Consider the following 22,427-nt stretch of genomic DNA (forward strand, 5'->3'; position numbering starts at 1 on the left):
AGCGCCATTACCCCGAGGGCGTTTACAGAATGACTCCAGTGCGTTGCGGTTTTGCAGGACCAAGACAAAAGAACCGGCCTCAATCCAGAGCCCGGTTTGCTATGAACCCCAGAAGCCTGCTTATTCTCGGACAGCATGCTCACGATTAGCGTCCTGGCTGCATCCAGTGTACTGTATAACCTACTACTTGACTGTCCTGACCACGTCCAGATGAGCCTTCTGTAGAGTCGACACATATACACACCAGGTCTAGATAAAGGAAATCCAAAACTTCAGGGCAATAAAGGAAACAAGTGTTGGGTCATTAAACTTCTTGCCTTTGGGAGTGAAAATATCATTCCCAAAGCCAGAGCGTCTCGTAGGCCCTGATCGCTAGAACGACAACTCGATATAGTGAATACCCTATACCAAAACTGTTCTCCGTTGTCAGCTAATATTGGACAACATCTTAGACTCCCACTAGAGAAAGAAAAACAAGTTAACTTAATTTAGTCAAATGTGGAATATTAGTGATACTATATCATTATTACTGATTACATAGCATTATATATGTAAGTAATATTGTTCCTTTGGGCTGAATGTTTGTTGTTTATTCCCCATTGTGTAGGACGGTGACCGGTTGTTACACATGCGTAGGGCCTCATGTTTAAATTGTTAGCTCGTGGAGGAGGAACGGGAAGTAGGCAGTGAGTTTCATGAAAGGGAACCCGGACCAATTACCTCCCAGGATGGGGGCATACCACCTGGATCCATCCCACCGGTGTGTCTAGTGTTTTGGGTTTCTCTCGGACACAAAAACACAACGAAGCAAAAGACGATTAGAACACACCTGAAACATTTTGGAAAAAAAAAAAAAAAAAAAAAAAAAACCATCCCCCCCCAAAAACCACAGAGGATCCAAAGAACACAGGTTACATCTAAACTGCCACTGTATGTTTTAGTTTACAGTAACAAGCCATAATGTATAGTATATACACCATTGTGGGTATTGTGACAACTAAACTATTCAAATATATTGTCGAAGTCAAATGTGAACGGAAAAGAAACCATAAAAAATAGAAAAATTCTCTAGTTATGTTTTATACCATCGCTATAATTAGTTTATAAATAATTTTTTAACATAAATTTGGTATCCACTAAAGATTGCATTTTATAGTTACAATAGTGGTGGTGCAAACGATTTAATCCGTTATCTAACATAACAGTTTTTGTTTACATCATATATGTGTGTGTAATGTGTATATTTATTTATGTATATATAAATACACACACATGAAATAATATATTTAAGAGAAATATGGTGTTTATATATCAAATATATTTATATATAATTTGAATTATATGAATAAAAATATATGCATGTAAATACAAATATTTTCAAAATATACACGGTATGTGTGTGTCGTTATATATACATAAAATAAATAAATAATAAATATACACAGTATGCACACATAAACAAAAACTTTTATTTTGGATTAGATTAATCGCGATTAATCATTGCCCAGCACTATTTCAAATAGTTTAGAAAATCTGTGTACCAATAAAATAATGAGTCAGCCTTGGATGCATACTTCATTTGGAAAATCAATGTCAAATAAACGAGCACTAGTAATATAAGAAAAGATTCAGAAAGCATACTTTAACACTTTCTTACCCGTGTTAATTTCACAGATGGGCAGCATTTAATTTCGTATCACACGCAGCCACAGTCCCATTGGCCTTCAACTGGTCATGTGACCACATCCATACATTTGATTAGGTGTGTCCATCCGCCAGTCACTGAATGTGAGCTCCTCTTCACCCAACCACGTGTAGAGTCACCCCCTGGAAATACAAGAAGCTTTTGCTGAAGCTCTGAGCAGTCAGAGGAAGAGACACACAAGTCACACACAATGTCTCACCCCGTCGTTGTGTAGCCCGATCCAGGCGGGTTTGCGGAGCGTGCTGAGGAGGAGGGTGAGGTAGGCGTGCTGCCGAGGATCCCGCACCGCTGCCAGAGTTCCATTGACGGAGTCACACACCTGCACAGCTGTGTACCAGTCCAGAGGCTTCTGCAAGATCCGGTACTGCATGCCATTAAATTCTAATGGGCCATCTAATATTGGGGGAAGAGGGTCTATGCCAGGGGGCAAGGCAGGGTCTGGAAACACATGCACACAGGATATTTTAGTGGTTCAGGGTATATAGTACAATGTAACATTTGTGTGAGCATTGATGTGAATGTGAAGATATTCCTGTACCTTTTTCCCTTCATAACAGATGAAGCCATGTTTCTCTGCATAACACCTGCGAGAAGGCCCACATGCCCATCACACGGGGGGAGGCTCCCATGGGAGAAGCACTATGCAGTTACCTAATGGGGAAACACATATACTCAAGACTGATGGGTGGATGGCTGGATTTATAAATGATAGATAAGGTAGCTGGACAAACACAGAGAGAGAGAGAGAGAGAGACAGCGAGACCGGACAAGTACAGACAGACAGGAGACAGGACCGACAGACAGGCAGACAGACAGATAGACAGACAGACAGATAGACAGTAGATAGCCAGATAGCTAGATAAGACAGACAGATAGATAGATAGATAGATAGATAGATAGCTAGTAGATAGATAGATAGATAGATAGATACATAGATAGATAGAGAATAGATAGATAGATTAGATAGAAGGAAACATACCGGGGCTTTTCATTGTCGGTTGTTCCATGGTTCTCCAGGGGCTCCCAGGTTAGTATAGCCTAAGGAATCCATGTTCAAACCACATGAACTGAGCCTGTGATTCTGAGTAAGCCCCAACCCCACGCATGGAACCTGTTGGGCAGAGAGTCACAAGGAATGCTGAAGAGAGAGAACAATAGATAAAACGCAGAGCTTAGTTCTGTTTCCATCACTTCAAATGGAAATGCTTACCACTAAACAAATTGAGGGCTGTAAGTGCCAGAGATATTGGGGCATGTCAGTCCCAATATTCATTAATCAGTTCTTATACTTTTGCATTTTTTTATTTTTTATATGTAAACTATCAATTTAATGTAAACTAGCTTCCCTTTTGTGGTGTGTGTGTGTGTGTCTGTGTGTGTGTTTGTGTGTGTCTGTGTGTATGGGTTTGATTTACCCTGAACTCGTGGTTTGGGCACTGTTACTATCGTGGCTCTTTGTGTAAGACACGTACATTAGAGGCAGATTCACAAGTGCTACTACTCGACCGCTCTCTTCCTCCAAACCACCATTATAACACTGTTAGAATGAGAGGGGGGGGGACAGAATGCAGAAGATTACTGTTATAAGAAAAATTAAATTATTTCTGTAAAAAAAGTAATTTCATAAATAATAATTGTTACTAGATCTTTAGTTTCGTCCCTTCCAAATGAAAAAAATAATGAAAAAAATGTCAATCCAAATGTAATATCTTCTTCATCAACAAGAAGAAATTTTCCTTTTTTGGCGTGGAAAGTGATCAAGCAATCCTTATTTTTAACATCTCTCCAACAAATCTGTCAAATATAGAATACTTTTCATGATCTAATCAATTCCTGACCGAAACAAGTTCCACCATCTAATATTGCTCAATGCAATATCCCATTCCCACATCGAAATATGTAACATTACAAAAGTAAATTGAAATGTGGAGACTTATTTCCCAATTATTTTAGGTAGGTTTTGCAAGACAAACACCTGCATTTACTTTAGGTCAATGTAATCTTTTATTTCTTTAGAAAAGTTTATATACAGTATATAAAAAAAGAGATGATCCAAAATGGTTTCAAATAATGAGCAAAACTAATTGCCTGACTGACTACTACAAAAAATTGGGGAGACGAAATTTTTTTTTACTACAGTGCAGCCTTGCAAGTGTTAATAATTAAAGCAGACAGTCGGTGGAGTGAGTTTTCACCTTGTGTAGAAAAGGGACTCCACCCGGGGCACCCGCAGGTCATGATAGGGAAGAAGCGGTTGTGGGAGGATGGTTTCCTGTCACATTCACCCTCTTACACACATATGGAAGATCGACGTGACACCTCTGGTCTGACCAGTCACCTGAGAGAACATTAAGGTAATTCAATAAACTCACTGCTGTTGAATCACATATTTCACAAAATAACTAAAATCTGTGCACTCCTTTCTTATATTTATATAAAATGTGCAGTGCATGTCAAATTCAAGGTGAAGATGACATATTTTCTGATTCTATATGAGTGTAAAAGGGACCAACCTTTTGAGGCAGAGATTTGGACACATTTGGGCTCTTTGTTGATTGGTCGAGGCTGTCCTAGTCCCCAGGACACATAATTGAGCACAGAATGATCAGACCACCTTAATCTCCCATCGTTCTTAAAACTGTGCAAGCCAATCCACCACAGGTCATTTTCTTTGCGGGACATCTGGACACAATAAACATGCAATTCTTGGTTAGTACTGCAAACACATTTCATACAGCATTTAGCCTTGGATAAATCTCTTTATGCAAAATATTCATCCCAAAATGAAAGTGACTGTTTACTTTTTAATTTCCATTACCTTCTATCTTCAGTAACACACAAAATTATACTTTTATGATACTTATAAACTCTCAGAGGTAAAGGTACAAAATCTGTCAATGGTGTTGTACCATTTCAAAATGTACTATTTTGTACCTTTTAGGTACTAATATTTCTCCTTAGGTATTGATATCTACCTTTAAGGTAGTAATATGCATAATTTAGTGGTAAATAAGACACAAAAGGTACCACCACAGATTTTGTACCGTACACCTTTTTTATCTTACCTTTTTGGGTGAACTGATTCTTTAACTGCTGTTAAATTAATGTCATTAGCATACCTCTTAGAGGACAGTGTGTTGTTGTGTGCTTACCTTGCGTAAAGTGCTAACCAAAAACTGATTCTCCTTAGGAGAGTGCATGGAGACCAGGGAGGCTTCGAACCAGGAGCAGATCCTCTGAGCCTGGTCCCACGTGGAGCGATGTTCAAACATTTTATATTGTGCCTCCTCAAAATCGACCCACTCTAAACCAGTGTCTACACACACAAATGTATAATAATGTCATATAACTTAGATTCAAAATCATACTCTGCTCACAAACAAACTTGATAAGCTGTTTCTTTTGATAATATTACAGTCTTAAGAGTGCACTGCCACAGACCTTCATGGCTCTCATGTTCCTCTTCCTTCCGCCTTCCCTTTCGGTATTTTGCAGATCCAGTCCAGCTCAGACTCGCAGTATGATGCCAGCCAGTTGGTGTCAGCCATGTTAGCTGCTCCACACTCAGCAGGCCCATAATTCCCCCTGCCAAAGTTCTGATAGGACACCTGAAAGAGAAAAAGACTTTATATGTTAGAATCACTGATAAAGCTACTATGTGGGTACAATATTAAAGAAATGGAAGCAGAAAACAATACTATGTTAATGATTCTCTACCAAGGGGCCAGGGACCACTAGGAGGCATCAGCATACTTACGAAGTGCCCTCAAGATTACTTAAAATGATTTAAAATTAGACAAAACAAGCAATAAAACCTTTAAACCTTCATCATTAAAAAACGTCATCGTGATCTTGATTTACCCCTTCAAAAACCCCTGTTTTTATCTTTGAAGAGCCAGGATTCTCATGGTCTTGGAAAACCTGGATATATATGAGAAATCCTGATTTTAATAGTTCTAGACCTGGAAAATTCATAAAAATAAACCCAGTAGGCTCATTTTAATAATGAATATACATTTTAGCAGTATTGCAAAGGCTCTAAAATATTTGATTTTTAACATATTGAATATTTTTAATAAATGAATATTTTTTTTAAACATTTAGCTCCTACTAGTTTTGGAACCCTGAAATGTAATTATTTTAATTACAATTGTTATTATAATTGTTTTTTTTTTTTTTTTGATACTGTTACTATAGCTATAATAACTATAGTAGGACAGCCCATAGATTAAAATATGTTTTGCATCTTAAAAATATTAATATGGAGGCCTTGGAGTCAAAAAGATTGACAACATCTGCTCTTTAGATGTCTAGTACAGTGTTTTGTCTTATATATGCCCTTAGCCCCATGGATAAAGTTCCGAAATGTGCTCCTCTTTAATCATACTGGATATTATTGATCATCATGAATGATTATTAAAATAGCCATCAATGTTATTAGAATATACACATACATGCTGGTCTAGTACAATGAAATAAAAAATAAAAAAAAAGAACAGTATTTTAAGAACTCACAGCTGATCCGGCACTCCATGTCCAACTGTCACTATTCCTGCGGGAAATTCCGATCCACAACCAGTGCTGCTCATGATCCTCCACCTCTCCTGCCCACACAGCCAATCAGAAAGCAGAGCGGTTAGACACTGCTATACTTTTAACAGGCCCCCATGATGCATTCGAATCATAAACTTATCTTACACTGAACAAACATAACCTCAAAATATTCTGACTAGGGGTATTTGAGTGTAAAAAAAGGAAATTTGATTCATTTTCACATAAATCAAGCCCCAATACATTACAAACACACACAGTGTTGCTTTAGGACTGGATTTTAGACACTTACCCGAAGGCCTCATGGAGGATCTGGAAGACATAGGTCTCTTCCTCTGGCGTGCTGAAGCTGGCGAGCTGAGCTCCATGTTTCTGGCAGAACTTGTGAGCTTGAATCCAAGTCAGTCTCTTCTCCAGTGCACCTGCATGAAAAACCTACAAAAGCACAGCAATGAGCAGACCACACACAATCCAATACAAACAAACACACAGACACCACACAAGGATTGTGTATGAATTTGTTCACTTCTTGCATTGAATGGACACACTCACAGGACGCTGAACTGGATTTGTAATGGAATAACAGGAAGAATTCTAACTCAGAAGTAAAAACTTTTGTGGTTATTAATTTTGTGATGAATTTGCAATCATTCATTATGACTATTTATTCTCTGATATGTAAAATTTCATTACTGTCAAAAACTATTTATACAGCCATCAAAGAAAAAAAAATTGTTTTAATGCATCATTTGCCTTCTTGAACATCAGTGAATGTTTGCAGCTTTTGTAAAAAAGATGGATCTCAAAATTTCCAGCCACAGCTGGAAAGGAGTCAAATATGCAGAAGATGCTGGAAAACCAAAGAATGTGCAGGAGCTGGAGGATTTTGCTCATGAACAGCTATCATAAAACATTAAATCAGTCATGGATCATCCAGGTAACAACAGAGTATTAAGAATCAAAGGTATGTAAACTTTTGAACGGGGTAATTTTTTATTAAATTCAGCAATTATTTTGTTTTTTTGGATTATATGTAAACATCTGTTATGTGAAGTAGCTTATCCATGAAAGTACTAAATAAAAAAATAAAATGCATTTTTTATGATCCTTCTCATTTTGTTAAAATTATTAAAATTTTCATTGATTCTGCAAGGGGTATGCAAACTTTTGAGCAGAACTACTACAGCCATCTGGGAAAACATAATGTTTTTCTTTTACCAGTTTTAGAAAATGAAGGTTAATAATTACTAAATATAATATATGAGTCTATAGGTGAGATTTCTACCATGTTTAATTATAATGTTTAAATTGTTAATACAGAAAGTCACGTTGTTAATTTTTATAATATTTTCATGCCTAACAGCAGATTAGAGCTGGGCGATAATATAGTTTACATTTTGCAACGATACAAGCAATCAAGCAGTTAAGATTTGTTATATGGTATAGTATTTATCACTCTATGTGAGTATACTGTGAATAAAGTAGATAAAGTTGGATATAATATAAATAATATATACCTAACTTAATTTTAAAAGGCTGGGTGTTACTGTATGTATGTGTATAAATCTGGATATAATATATATTCAACTTTATATACAGAGCTGGGTAATAATATGATTTACATTTTGCAACAATATTTCTTACATTTAAAGTTACAGTTCTGCAAATTCAACTCAAATTTTAATTTAGAAAGCATTTAAATTTTGAATGGCGCACAACTCTGATAGACACACCTTGTAGCAGTAGCGGAACTTATTGGTGCTTTTCCATCCCGATGGGCATGATCCTGTTAGGGAGGGCGTGGGCTGAGGAACAGGGGGGCTGGGGATGAGAGAGTCCTGATTCTGTTTGCATATGTATTTGGAGCGGACACTGGCACAGTCTTTCACCTCCCACAGACCCATGGCCTGCCCTGCCACCATCACCACACAACCTCCCTTTATCTTTGCTGCAACACCACAAGAAAAAAGGCAGGTTCAACCTCTGCATGTTATGGCTGAGCACCAAATGATAAAGGGAATGATCAACAGAAACAAATTATTCAGGTGCACACATGGTTTCTATACCTGGCTGGTCTCTGTTCCAGTTGGTGTATGTGAGCTCCTCTCCGGTTATCCAGCGGAACGTGCCGGTGCTGTTCTCATTATACAGTCCGAGCCAGAACTGATCGGCAGATCGTCCAAACACCAGGCTGCTCACAAAGGCCTGCTCAAACCTGGAAACACGCACATATGCACCTCATAAGTTACTTCATAATTCAATGATTTCGGCAAAGAGCATTACAAGCTGAATACAAATCCAGTCCATGTTGCTAGGCTTGTGTCCAGTACCTGTTATTAATAATGACGAGTGTGGCATTGTTGCTAGCGCACATTCCTTTTGCATCATTAAAGGTTAGAGATTCTTCTCCAACCTTGAAGCAGGAAGGACTGTGCCATCTCCAACCCTGAAAAAAATTATAAGAGGGAGAGAGAAAGTGTGCTGTGTTACAATGCATTCTGATATTCTTGCTTGAAAAATAATGCATTGGTAATATATGTTTCTGAAGAGTTCGGCATATTTTGTAGAATAGTTATTTTTTTTTTGCTAAATGTTAAATGTACAGTGACAACTGTAAAGCATTTGGAAATTTGCTTGAAATGTTATTTATTTACTTTTATTTATTTTCTTAATAAATGCATGAACACCAGCATAAACCAATCTGGACTAGAATTTATACTGGTCTAAAAACTGGTTCTGTCAGTATAGGTGAATTTACCCTTTATGTATAAACTATATGAATTAGATCCAAAGGCAGAACAATTAAATCGACAGGCACAAAACATGCAAACACATGCACGCATTCACACACGGACACCCACATTTTAAGGAATGTCTCTAAATTACACGTCAGCACTAGGCAAGAGTAGAGCAGTAACTTGACCTGTCTGCCGGCTGTCTGCTCTACTGTTTAAGACATTACAGAGAGTCAGATGTGTTCTCTCATTGTCTGACGATGACAAACTCATTATGACTCCAAATTTAGCAGCCTGTTCCAAAAATGAAGATTAAATTGTTAAAACTAGATTTTCACTTGCAGAAAGGGCTACAATGCAGCAAAAGAACAGTGTTAAAAAACTAATAAAAATTATTGTAATTTGTAAATCAAATTTTGCCAGAAAAAAGAGGGGGGAGATTAATAATAATATGCAATGTACATACAGTATAGTTCAAAGGTTTTTAACATGATTCTGACAGTTCTACAGGGATAAAATCTGCTGAAAAAAATCCACTCTGCATTAACACTTAACACTGACACAAAACCTCTTAAGAACATGTCTGGCTATTTCATAAAATTATACTTTTGTCATTATTATTATTAGTTTTTGCAGTATTTTCTTGACAATTAAGCTCATTCTATCTACATCACCATTTGAAAGTGAGATTTGTTTCATGTTCTTGAAAGAAGATTTTATTCTTCACTTAGTCTGTATTTATTTGATCAAAACCACAGTAAAAACAGCAATATTTTGAAACAATAAAAAAAAACAGTTTTCTATTTGAATATATTTTAAAATGTAATTTATTCCTGTGATAATAAAGCTACATTTTCAGCATCATTATTCCATATGACCGGTCTTCAGTGTCACATGATCTTTCAGAAATCATAATATGCTGACTTGCTGCTCAAGATTTTTTTTTATCAGTATTGTGCTAATTAATAGCTTTGTTGAAAATGTAATTTTGGCGTCTTCAGACTATTCTTGCTCTAATATAAAGAACAGCATTTATTTTAAATAAATCTTTCATACTTTAAACTGTATTATTTATATATTACTGTCTATTGATGAGATGAATGCATACCTTGCTGAATAGACGTAATTAAATTAAAAGTAATTAAAAGTCTGACTGACAGGAAAATTGTGACGAAAATTACAAGTAATATATACGTATTTAAAAGACACTTGAAGAAGTAGATGATGTGCGCATTATATTACTTTTTACTATTTAATTCTTTTACTATTTTTACTCTCTCCTCATTGTAATTTAAAACAAATTATCAACCCTACTATTCCAGTTTGGACCAAATAACTTATCAACTTGTGTGGCTAGATGAACAAAAAATGGTTCTATTAGCCCCTTCTTTCAGTGTCGAGCGACCTTTTTATTTTTTTTGTAATTTATTTTTTTGCTTGGTGGTCGAATAGCACAGGGGGTGGGAAAGACAAAAAAAAACGAAAAAAAAAAACAAAAAACAACAAAAAAACAGCAAGACCTACATTACTTCTTATTTGAAGCAACCCCCCATCATTAGCAACCACCCGAAAGCACGCCGAGCAACAAGCTAAAACATGAGAACTCCATACAATCAGAGATCAGAACACCTTTACACCCAAAACCAGCAACATCATGGCAACCCAAAGCACCCTGGCTTTGGGGGGGGGGGGGCATAGATGAGACGAAGTTTTCTTTAGGAAAAAGTAACTCAGGCAAGCAGACTGTTTTTAAGGCTTTAGGGTATTCCACTAGTAGCCTCTGACCTCTGACCTAGGCGATGGCATCACAGGGTCACAGCTCCTTATTTAGACGAATGCTTATTACCAGGGTCACAGGCAATGGGGTGGGTAACAACAACATCTCATTTCAAACAAAAAAGAAACGGTTTCATGTAGAGCTGACTTGCTGTAGAATCTGGAGAATTGGGGTGCACGGATATATGACATACGTAAGGCAATAAGAATGAAAGGGAACCAATTATTGCAATGTTTGTTTCGGTGTGCTTGCTATAGAGTAACCTTGGTCTATGACCTCAAAACTTTTTGTCCGCGGTTAGCAAACAGTTCTGAGTTCTGAATAACATAGTGTGTGTGAGTCAGGACCTCCTCTGGTTTAGTGTATGGCTTTTGGTCCAGGCTCCTGGGTATACTGACCACCTTATCTGCGAGTTTTTAAAGCAATGACCACATCAGCGAATGTGAATAGAGAGCTTTATTTGCGAGAGGGAAGGGGAAAGCGGCAACAGAAAGTTATGTGCGCGAGGGGGGGAGAAACTCCAGCGATAACAGAAGTAACAAACAGAAAAATGCAGGAGCTGCATACACAAAACAAAAGAAGGGCGTAATTAAGGGATTAAAAATAATGCACAAGGAACGAATGACAACGATGATATGAAACATAAGGAGGGAAGGCAACAGAGTTGAAAACCACGAGTGATTTACCCTGTTTGCCCAGGCCGTGTCCCTCCTATCCAGTTCGGTACAGACTTCTGTGCTGGTTTTCTTACCAGATCGAGGGCCGCGAGTATTACAATGGGGCTATCACTCCAGAGGCCCTCCTACAAACACACACACACATACTGTAATGAGGGGTTATCATTATGGGAGCTGCCATAAATTTAGACCTTTTAGGAACACTGTCCTTAATTACAAAGTATATAAAGGAGAGCAGAAGAGTTGTTCATATCTCAAGTACCTTCATTCTGACCAGTTTGAAAAGGGTTTAAAGGTTTGCTACAAACACATACTTGGCATTAACTGCACTGTACCTTTAACTCAGTCCTCACAAAACCTCCTCAAAAACAGGTCTGGCTATTTTCACCCTGTAATTATAACTTTTGCCAAATTATGTTTTATACGTTTTATTAATGTATTTTTTTGCACTATATTTTCTTGACAAGCTTTGTTCTACAGTATTGGTTTAAAAGTGTGGGGTTTTTGACTTGGCCTTAAAGTCCCTTATGATTATTTTAACAAGTCTGTGTTTTATTTTCAAAATCCATTAGTAAAGTACACATACTGTAAAATATTTCAATTTAAAAACAACTGTGTTGTTTCTATTTTTGTGTATTATTTTGAATGAAATTTATTCCTGTGAGGGACAAAGTTACTACACGTCTTCAGTGGCATCATGATCCTGCAGAAATCATTCTAACATTGTAGATTGATACTCACGAAACATTCTTATTATATCAATGTTGAAAACAGTTGTGCTGTCTTCACATTTTGTGCTGACCGATGAGACATTCAATTTCAGGATTCTTTGAGGCATAGAAAGTCTAAAAGAAAATACATTTATTTAAACAAATAGAAATCTTTGGTAAAATTATAACTGTTTTACTGACATTTTTCAATCAATTTTTTAATGTGAATAAATACACAAATTTATTAAAAAATTTCATGCTGAATTTCTCCTCTTCTATGGCTTGGTGTTCTAAAGTTGCTGTCCAATAAACCGGTAAAAAGATTTTTATGGCCTCCTTAACAACTTGTTTTTGTTTTCCTCTTGTGTTCTGTGCTTTGAATAAAAGTGTCCTGCCAAATGCATAAATGTAAATTATTGATATCTCAAAATGAATAATTATCACAAACCACATGTGTACTATTAAAAACAGAAAAGAGCTATGATCCCAAACTTACTGCACGAATATATTTATAGGCATATATATTTATATTTTACTACTCACAGGCCCACAGATGGTGATGACACAATCCTCATTTTACATTTCGAATAAATGTTGGGTTCAAATGGATGCAAGTTAAGGTGAAGAGATAGATGACTGGAGTGCGATCCGTCCATTCAAAGTTCATCTGCATTGTCTGTATTCATGTTAGACCAATCCATAACTCCTCTATATCTAAAAGACAGGACGACGAAAACATTGCAGAGGATGTTGCCAAATGTCTGACTTGTTGCCAGAGAAAATATCGTGAATTTCAGTTTACTTTTACCCCATTAGCAAATGGCTGTTATTTTTAAAATTGAATGAGGTTTATGCGCCAGTAAAGAAAAAAGCAGTTTCGTTTTTCACTGGGGAGAAAGAACAAAAATACTGAAGCAAAGCAAACAAGTTTCTGTACCATTGAATTTGCATGTGGAACCTTTCTTCATATGCTTAGTGATGATGATTTCAAGCTCTGGGAGGGGGTGTGTGGATGCTAACAGAACGTTAGCCATCATACTGTTGGACACTGTGTTTTTTTGTGGGCGGAGAGAGAGAGCTCAGTCCATGTTTGTTCTGAGTTCAGCCTATAGGCAGCCCGCCCTGGAAGTTTTGCCAGCCTACATCACACTGGTACCCGACCAGTACTCCGCCCATCTCTCCCAGGCAGTCTGTTTCACACACAGACACAGGTGAGATCCTCAAGAGCCCTCCTGACTGAACCAGACTCTTTCAGGTACATCAGCAGAAGTCTACAAAAAGCTTAAAATTCTCGGCTTGCTGGATGAAAAACAATGCAATTTATGGGGCAAGATACTCAAATGCAATGGTCTGTGTAACGACAAGCGTTTACCTCTGAAATAAATCCAAGTCATATTTAATCATTTTAAAGTTATAAGTGGTTAAGCCAGAGTGGGATAACAATGCTCTGTACATTTATATGTTAACCACAAGCCAAAAATGTGCACACACCACTTCCACAACATACCTGGGTGTAAGGGGGGGTTCGAGTGTGCAATGTGGGCTTCGTTTCTTCTTGCAAATGTAAGGCAGAGCATCACTGAGCAAGTTCCCGGTACGTTGGCCAGCCGCCCTGAGAAAAATTCGGTGCCGAATCACTCCACAGTTCCGTTGTCCTCCTCGTCATAGCTTGGCATTTCTACAACACACACCTCCGTGAGATAAATCAGATAAAATACGTCCGTCCTAAAAGCAAATGAGCTCTAAGAACACTGACGGGTCTTAATGTAAAAATAGTTGTTTTTAGATGTAAGAAGAAAAGGACTGGCTTATGAGTTTGATCACTGGTCATAATCAGAGGGCATATAATGCAAAATCAACAAATGATAAATACGTGAATAAATAAATAATAATATAAATGTGAATCAGCAGTTTAATAAATAAATAAATCAAATGGATATAGAAGTAATTTACAAAAAAGGCAGGGACATTGATCAGCCGCTGATAATAATTTAACTTGCTTATGTGAGATGAAGAAAGAAAGAAAATTATGAAGAGAGCTAAAAGACACATTAAATTCAAATTAAACAGCTGTCATTATACAAAAATATGACTGCAGACTGCTCCAGTTGTCTAGAATTAAATTATTATGAATTCAATTAGCCGAAAGCGTAAAGTTAGCTAAAGTTTATAAATTTGGTACCGGTTTTTTGCCTAAATTTTTTCTAATATACAGTATAGACTGATTCAGATGTCCACGTGGGTCGTGGTTTGTCCAGATGAGACTGGGGGCTGTACTGGAATCGTGTCCTGCACCGTTTCCCAGTTTAGATATGTGAGAGGGGCGGAGGGAGGTCATCCCACTGCCAGCCTCCATTGAGATCTAAATCATTCCGGCCCAACCACAGGTTGACGCTGTTACCCAGTTAGCAAGCCTACAAGACCCCACTACACTTCATAAACAAATTCCAACCTGAGGTTTAAACAAAAACGAGAGCAGAAAGTTCGGTCTAGTTCGTTCTGCATTTACCAGAATCCTTTTCATTTTAATCCCTTTGCAGAAACAAATTTTAATGTGTTAATTACCATGTTTAATGCTTAATGAATTGTACACCATGTTTAATATCCCTCCATCTCTCACCGTTGATAAAGATTTGTTCTTCGCCTTTAGTGCTGCTGAGCAGGGCTGCTTCCCTGCTGTTTGGCATGCTGGGCCGTGACTTCACTCCAGGACAGCGTGGCTCAACACCCACCCCATCGAATAGTTAACTGGTAAAAGTTATCCATCAAAGGGTTTAGGTCCCCAAAACGTACTCACAAGTGAGTCCCTTTGGACAGACGAGTAGATATGCATTTTAGTGAGCTGAAAGTGTGCTCTATGATGTACAGATATTTTCACATTCTATCTTCCAGACAGTGATGTAAGAATGTTCTGAATATTTAACAGAGGTCATTTCTATGAGTGACTGTGAGCAGCATCAGCTGGATTCACTCCCCTCTTTCATGGGCAGAAGCCCCAGCGTTGGTCCCCGTTCCATAATCATGAGTAGTGGGCACACCCAGTGGAAAGCTCATCCCTCCCTGCCCACGCGGGTGCAGCTGTGGACACCATGGCCATCATACAGGAACGGGGAAGTGCCAGAGTAGCATGTGGCTGGCCGTCGAGAGAGAGTTCCTTTGGTGTTGTGTATGATTCTATTAGATAAGAAGGACTAAGACGCAGAGAAACATATAAGGCCATAACTTCTAGAAGGAATTCAGATTACCAGGAAAGACAGATCATGCTAAATACAAAGTCTTAAACATGGTATACAAACATCCTGCAAATTAATAAATGTAAATGTAAGAGAGGAGAGGGACCGTAGTGTTATCCATGAAGAAACAAAACAGATGTACATTTTATTGCTGTCTACGGCTTGCGTATGTAGTTGGGGGGGGTTTGTTTTAGTATCAAGTAGTCCATTCTCACCCATCAAAGCAGTTTATCTCAGACTCGGTAACAATGTAAACCTGGCAGTTTATGGTGATAAAAAACTACGTTTTCATTTGGTCAGACGTGTTGGACGGACATAAGGAAACAAAATGTCAAACTGACTGACCGACAACAACAGACAGGACAGACCGCAGACCGACAGGCAAGACAGACAACGACAGACACAGACCATACAGACAGACAGACAGACAACAAAGACATACACAGCACAAACAAGACCAGACAAGCAACAGACAGACAGACAGACAGAGCAGACAGACAGACTAGACAACAGACAGACAGACAGAAGCAGACAGCACAGACAGAACAGACGCAGACAGACAGACAGCAGACAGATCAGACAGACCCCAACCAGACATACAAGACAGACAGACAGACAGACAGACCACAGACAGACAGGACAGACGACAGACAGACAGAACAGACGAGCAGCACAGACAGACAACAGACACATACAGCCAGAACAGCAGTACAGAACAGACATACAGAACAACAGACAGAACAGACAGACAGACGCATACAGACAGACAGACTAACGACAGACAGACAGACATACAGACAGACAGACAGACAGACAGACGACAGACAGATCACCGACAGAACAGACAGACATACAGACAGACAGGACAAGACTACGACATCCAGACGACGACAGACAGACAAAGACAGACAGACAGCATACAGGTACAGAACAGACAGACAGCACGACGAGATACAGACAGACAGACAGGACAGACAGACAGAGCAGACCAGACAGGACGACAGACAGCAGACACCCGACAGACAGAATAGACAACAGACAGACCAGACAGACACGACGGCAGACGAGACGACAACAGACAGTACATACAACAGACAGACAGACAGTCAGACAGACAGACAGCCAGACAGACATACATACATACATACATACAGCACAAGCAGACAGACAGACATAGACGACACGACAGACAGACAAGCAGACATAGATCGCATGCCGACAGACAGACGATTGTAACAGACAGACAGCAATACCCATACAATACTAGAATCCATACATATCAGACATACATACATGACAGACAGACATACAGACAATACAGACATACAGACAGACAGACGAGACAGCACATCATACATACAGTACATACAGACGACGACAGACAGCCAGACAGCATACACACGCCCCAGAAAGACCTCCAGACAGACGACAAGACCAGACATAAGACATACATACAGAACAGACCACAGATATGAACAGACAACCCGACATACAGACATACAGTACACGACAGCAGATATACAGTTACAGGACATCAACAGGATCTTTTTTACGGGGGGGGGGGGGGGACATAGATAGACATACAGACAGACGACAGGACAGGACAGACGACGGCAGACATGAACACCAGCAGCAGAACAGACAGACAGACGAACGAAAGACATACATACATACATAATACATACGGTACAGCACAGATGACCAGACGACAGACGACAGACAGCAGACAGGACAGACAGACAGCCAGACGACAGAAGACAGCAGACAGACAGACAGGTAGACAGGGTAGGTAGATAGCAATAGCTATGACTAGTACTGATAGATATGATAGATAGTAGATACGATAGATAGGATAGATAGATCGACAGCATAGACGACAGACTGCCAGAGCCATAGAATAGTAGTACAGATAGATTAGTGTAGCTAGGTGAAGATAGAACTTAGATAGATAGAGTCTGCTGCTGCCATACTGATGCTAGCATCTGATCCGACAGCTAGATAGTAGGAATGGTGATCCACCGTGCCTCTGACACGCCTGGACTCTAGTAGCTCCTGTCTGTATTCCCAGTGTTCTCAAACCAGGGTAAGACGCGACCTCTCGTTGCTTCAGCGCATACCTCCTTCTAAACACGCTCGCCTCCTTTTGACCGCCAGACAGACCGCTAGGTGAGTGACAGCGTATAAGATCTACGACTCTACTCGCTTTCGGATGAGTCACCTGGATCGCTTGGATCGATTTCGGAAATATCATCGCTGTTGCTTTTTTTTTTTCGCTTACAGACATTAGCTCTCAGTCTATATAGACTACGAGCAAACCGCTCGAAAGTGGGTTTTTTTTTTGTGCGGGGAGTTTTGCAAGGACAGAACGTCGGTGTGCTAGACTTAAGGACAATAACTCGAGAATCAAGGAGATTAACATGTAGGTCCCCTTCTCTTGAAGAAAACAGTGAGCAGTACAGTCAGGACTGGAAGCGAGGTGTATCGTAGTTGGGCTTACTCTTCTGCCTGCTTGACTGTAGTTCAGAAGCCTCGCATGGGAAAGTAGGACACATGACAACATCCAAAAGACTCACTCTCGCTGAACTTCGAAGCCATGTATATCGCCGTAGGTCATTACTGTGCATGCGCCCCCCCCCCCCCAATCCACACCACACACACACACCACGTGTCACAAAAAAAAATCACAGCAAAAATCTAATTAGTCGTGTCGTAGGATTCGTACTCGTCAGTTCCTATCATGCTGACGTGGCCAACTTTCTGTCAGTCGGTACTCAACTACCTCTTCTCGCAGAAGCCGAGCCCTCGCCTAGACTGAGACATGAAACAACATGATGCCAATTGACTCGAGACATAGAAGAAGTTTTTAGGCTGAAAGCAGGAGATTTATGTAGGAAAAACAGAGAGTACATGTCAGACTGGGGAGAGAGGGAACTCTGTGTAGTTGTGTTACTCTTCTGTGCCTGATTAATGCTGTAGTTCAGAGCTGTGGTTCAAAAGTAGAAGCACATACACACATAACAAAAATTAAAGCTTCACCTCCCTCAGCTGAACTTCAGAACTTACGCAGTTTCATTCTTGTATGCGCAAACACACAACACACACACACACACACACACACACACACACACACACACACACACAAAAAAGCATAAAAACAACTCTGTGTTGGCACATATCAGTGGCAACTTTCTGTCAGGAACTCTCCAGAAGCGACTCTCAGACTGAGACCATTTGATGCAAAACAGTAAAAGGTAAGAGAAATACTAAAGAGGAAAGAAGAGGGATGAATATCATGGCTGTGGAATTTCAGTCAGGATTGCTTGCCTGAAATGCCAGTTTGAACAGTTCCCATGGTTTTAATTGAAATTGCCATTTCCACCTAATGATTCTGTTTCCTAACGAATCTGTGAACAGTAAATTCTGATAGTTCTTAATCATTTTTTTTTTTCAACACGTTGCTCACACAACAAAATAATTTACTTGGCAATTTATCTTTACTTTTTCAATTCTGAAATTGTCAAAACATTATTTTGACAAAAACACAACACAATTCCGTATGGTACCACACAAAAATGTTCAACAAGGAAAGTATCCCTGATTTATTTTAAATACCAAACACAACCCAATAAAATTGCCCACTTACTAATTTCACTCCAGTCTGCCTAGCACACTAAACACTCACATGTACAAACACTCATTGCTTTACCCACACCAATCATGGCTGTTAGAATAGGCTTAACATCTACACAACTACACATGGCATGATATATTTTCCTTGGTCTTTCTTTTTAATCTAATGTTGTATTCCCAACAACATATGCTTACAGTAAAAAAAACAAAGTTTGGTTCTTTCATCTGCTTTTTTGTGTTTGGCCGGCTAATTTTTCAACACCGCTATGCCGATTACTTTGCAATCTTGTACACAGAAAGGTATAGGAGCTCAGGAAAGAGAGCTTTAAGGTTTTGTAATATATTATATAAGCAAAAATATAAAATGATGCAACATAAGACATGTTTTGATTTTGAGATTGTGTTTGTGATCTTTGTGATGTCAGTGCTTCATTTTGCAAGAGATTGTCGAGGCATTTCACATTTTTGTGTTAATTCTTTGGATTGGTGGTGGTACAGTTTTGAAATGTGTGGCAGAGCAGGTAATGCAAGCAAGCCGGTAATCCCCAAGGAACTATGTATCCTACACAAAAAATGCTATAAAAATAATGTCCCAAGTGAAATATTTTAAATATTATACAATTATGAGTTAAATAAAATATTGTACTCCAATTATTTACTGTATGTTTAGAAGATGTGTATACCAAAGAATTTTTGTTAATCAAAATGTTATTTTGTTGTAACTAAATTCGTTAAGGAGTGGGTAGATATTTAATTTACACAGAGAAGTACATTCAGCGGATGAAAGAAAATATTTTAATGCATCGAAAGATGATTCGAATGGTATATAGCTTTATATGATACCGGTATTTTTTTAAAGCCATGATTCTTTGTCCTCTATGTGGATAGTATATATGTATAACTATGCATATCATATAAATATAACCAATCAGCTTTATATCCACTTCATACGCATAGAGATCGTCCTAAGCTAGTACCCAAAAACGTAGTCGCCGGTCACCTAAATGATGAACATTTATCTGTACAGCCCTACTGACCCGACGTGTTCAACGTAGTTGTACGATTTCAGAACAGCCTAGAGTCTCCGAGTATATACGACGTGTTCTATCTTCGCCCTTCAGAGGCGAGTGCTGTCCCATTCCAGCAATAAATCATGCATTATACCGGCTGAGGGTAGCAGCGACATGTGTGGACTAGCACCCCTGTGCTGTTACATCCTTGGATTTGTGTACACACAGACGCTTATACACCGTGCGACAAGCGTGCTCAGATCCTAAGGTAATGTCTCTATGCACCAAAGCTACGAGCCCCGCGATTGTATAACAGTCTCCAACATGCATACAGGTCGAGTGTACCGCAGACGGCATATTTTACAATGGCTCCTAGCACGACACATGCACATTTCTAGAGTTTTGAGGCCAGCATGTCTGACCCCCCATCGGCACCCCTCTATCATGCTACGCCACTTGTATCTCTGTGACGTTCCAAAAATGTTCGTTCGGGCGTGTTACTGTACGACACTCTACAAGTCCGTCTTAGATTTACACTAAGATCTCTATAGATCCAATCACGATAATAGTCACAAGCTCACTGAATCGAGCTCGGATGAAAGATGTTGGCACTGGAGTATAGAGAATCATCACAGAATAAAGTAGTGTGTAATAACGCATGACTCCCCCCCCCCCCCAAGAGTCATTTGCCACCCAGTTTCATGAGTCGACGACTTATGTGTCGTCTATGCATTGGTGCCTTTTTTTGCATGCGATGTCTCATGTGTCGACACTGCCGCCACTAAAAGCCCTTGTTACATGTGCGACACTTGGCAGAGAGCACGAATTCAGTTTACTTGCTAAACCTGAGAGGTTTCTGAGCTTTACTCTCGAGGGAGCCCCGATTCACACATTTGCAATGCTCAGAAAGGTTGTAAGTAAGTCGATAAAATAGTCCATGTGACATGAGGGTGAGTAATTAATGACAGAATTTTCATTTTGGGGTTGAACCATCACTTTAAGTCTTAATTACACATAAACAAAATAAATCATGAGGTGGAGAAGGATTCATTCAGAAGAATTGCCTTCATAAGTTGTCATTTGTTCATGAATCGAGACTATAGTGGTCTTGCTGTATGCTTGTTTTTGCATGCCCCAACCAGCAAGAAGACACTAGGCACGCTACGATAGAAAGAGGTTGTTGAATTATTCTCTTTGTATTATGTTGTGGCACTCCTAGGAATCCCATCAAATGTAATGCATCTTACCACCAGAGCCCGAAAAAATCACTTTGCATTTAGCATTCATTAGCATTCAAAGCACACCCGCAAATCATAGTGCATAACAGTGCAGGAAACACTCTCAAGAGTATTTTTGTACATTGCTCTATCAACATTAGGCAGATAAGAATGCAAAACATTCAAGGAAACGTTAACATAACCAAAACATCATGAAATTTTTACAAATGTAATGGATCTTAGCCCTACATATAAAAACCACAATGTCCATCAGTAATGTTAAATAAATGAAACCTAGTTCATTCTGAAAGAATCTTCCTGAGCATTACAAAAAAGTCCTCAGGTCATTGTGGAATATCTATAACCACAAATTAACTACTTTTGGAGCGATGACTGTCTGTGATTTCAGAAATAAATGTAGTCACTTATGAGCCACCAGATTGGTCTGATGGTGGCGGACTCTACCCAGAGCTTTCTTGAGCGGGACGACTGGGGACTCAGGCACTATATACAAACACTCGCCAGACTTTTTAATTGGCTTCTTTTTTGGTGAGTAGCCAAATCAGCGAGACAAATTTAGAGTTGCCCTTGGCAAAAAACATACCACAACGCGGAAAACCCTAGACTAAATATCACACTGAGGTCCAAAAGGACATGTGGCCTATTTTAAACATCCTTTACTCTGTTACGGACTACCTTCCTTGCCTTCTTTTCTTTCTTTTCTTTCTTTATCATTTATTTCTCTTTCTTTCTTTCTTTCTTTTAATCAATCTTTTCTTGATCCTTTTCTCATTATCATTTATTTCCCTATTTTCAATAACACTAGTGCATCAATGAGGGGTAAAATGGGGGGGAATAAATAAATATCAGTGTGACAGCAAGTTAAAACAAAAACAAGTGGCAGGACCCTTCAAAAGTTTGTTTCCTTCTTTTGTTTTCTTTTTTCTTTTTTTTTTAATTAATGCTTTTATTCAGCAAAGACTCATTAAATTGATCACAAGTGAGAAAGTAAAGCACATAATAATGTTACAAAATATTTCTATTTCAAATAAATGCTGCTGTTGCTCTTCTGAACTTTTCTAGCCCAGCATGGAATCCGTAAAATAATGCATCATGGTTTCCGCAGAAATATTAAGCAGCACACAACTGTTTTCAATAAACACTGTTTTTGCTGGTACAGTA

General features: G+C 38.8%; 1 pseudogene; it reads right to left on the bottom strand.

Annotated features, from left to right (window-relative positions):
* Positions 1-448: 448 nt before the first annotated feature.
* LOC122136812 lies at positions 449-14,842 on the bottom strand (annotated as a pseudogene).
* Positions 14,843-22,427: the final 7,585 nt, after the last annotated feature.

The sequence above is a fragment of the Cyprinus carpio genome, chromosome B3 (genome assembly GCF_018340385.1).
Source record: "Cyprinus carpio isolate SPL01 chromosome B3, ASM1834038v1, whole genome shotgun sequence".
Taxonomy (NCBI): domain Eukaryota; kingdom Metazoa; phylum Chordata; class Actinopteri; order Cypriniformes; family Cyprinidae; genus Cyprinus; species Cyprinus carpio.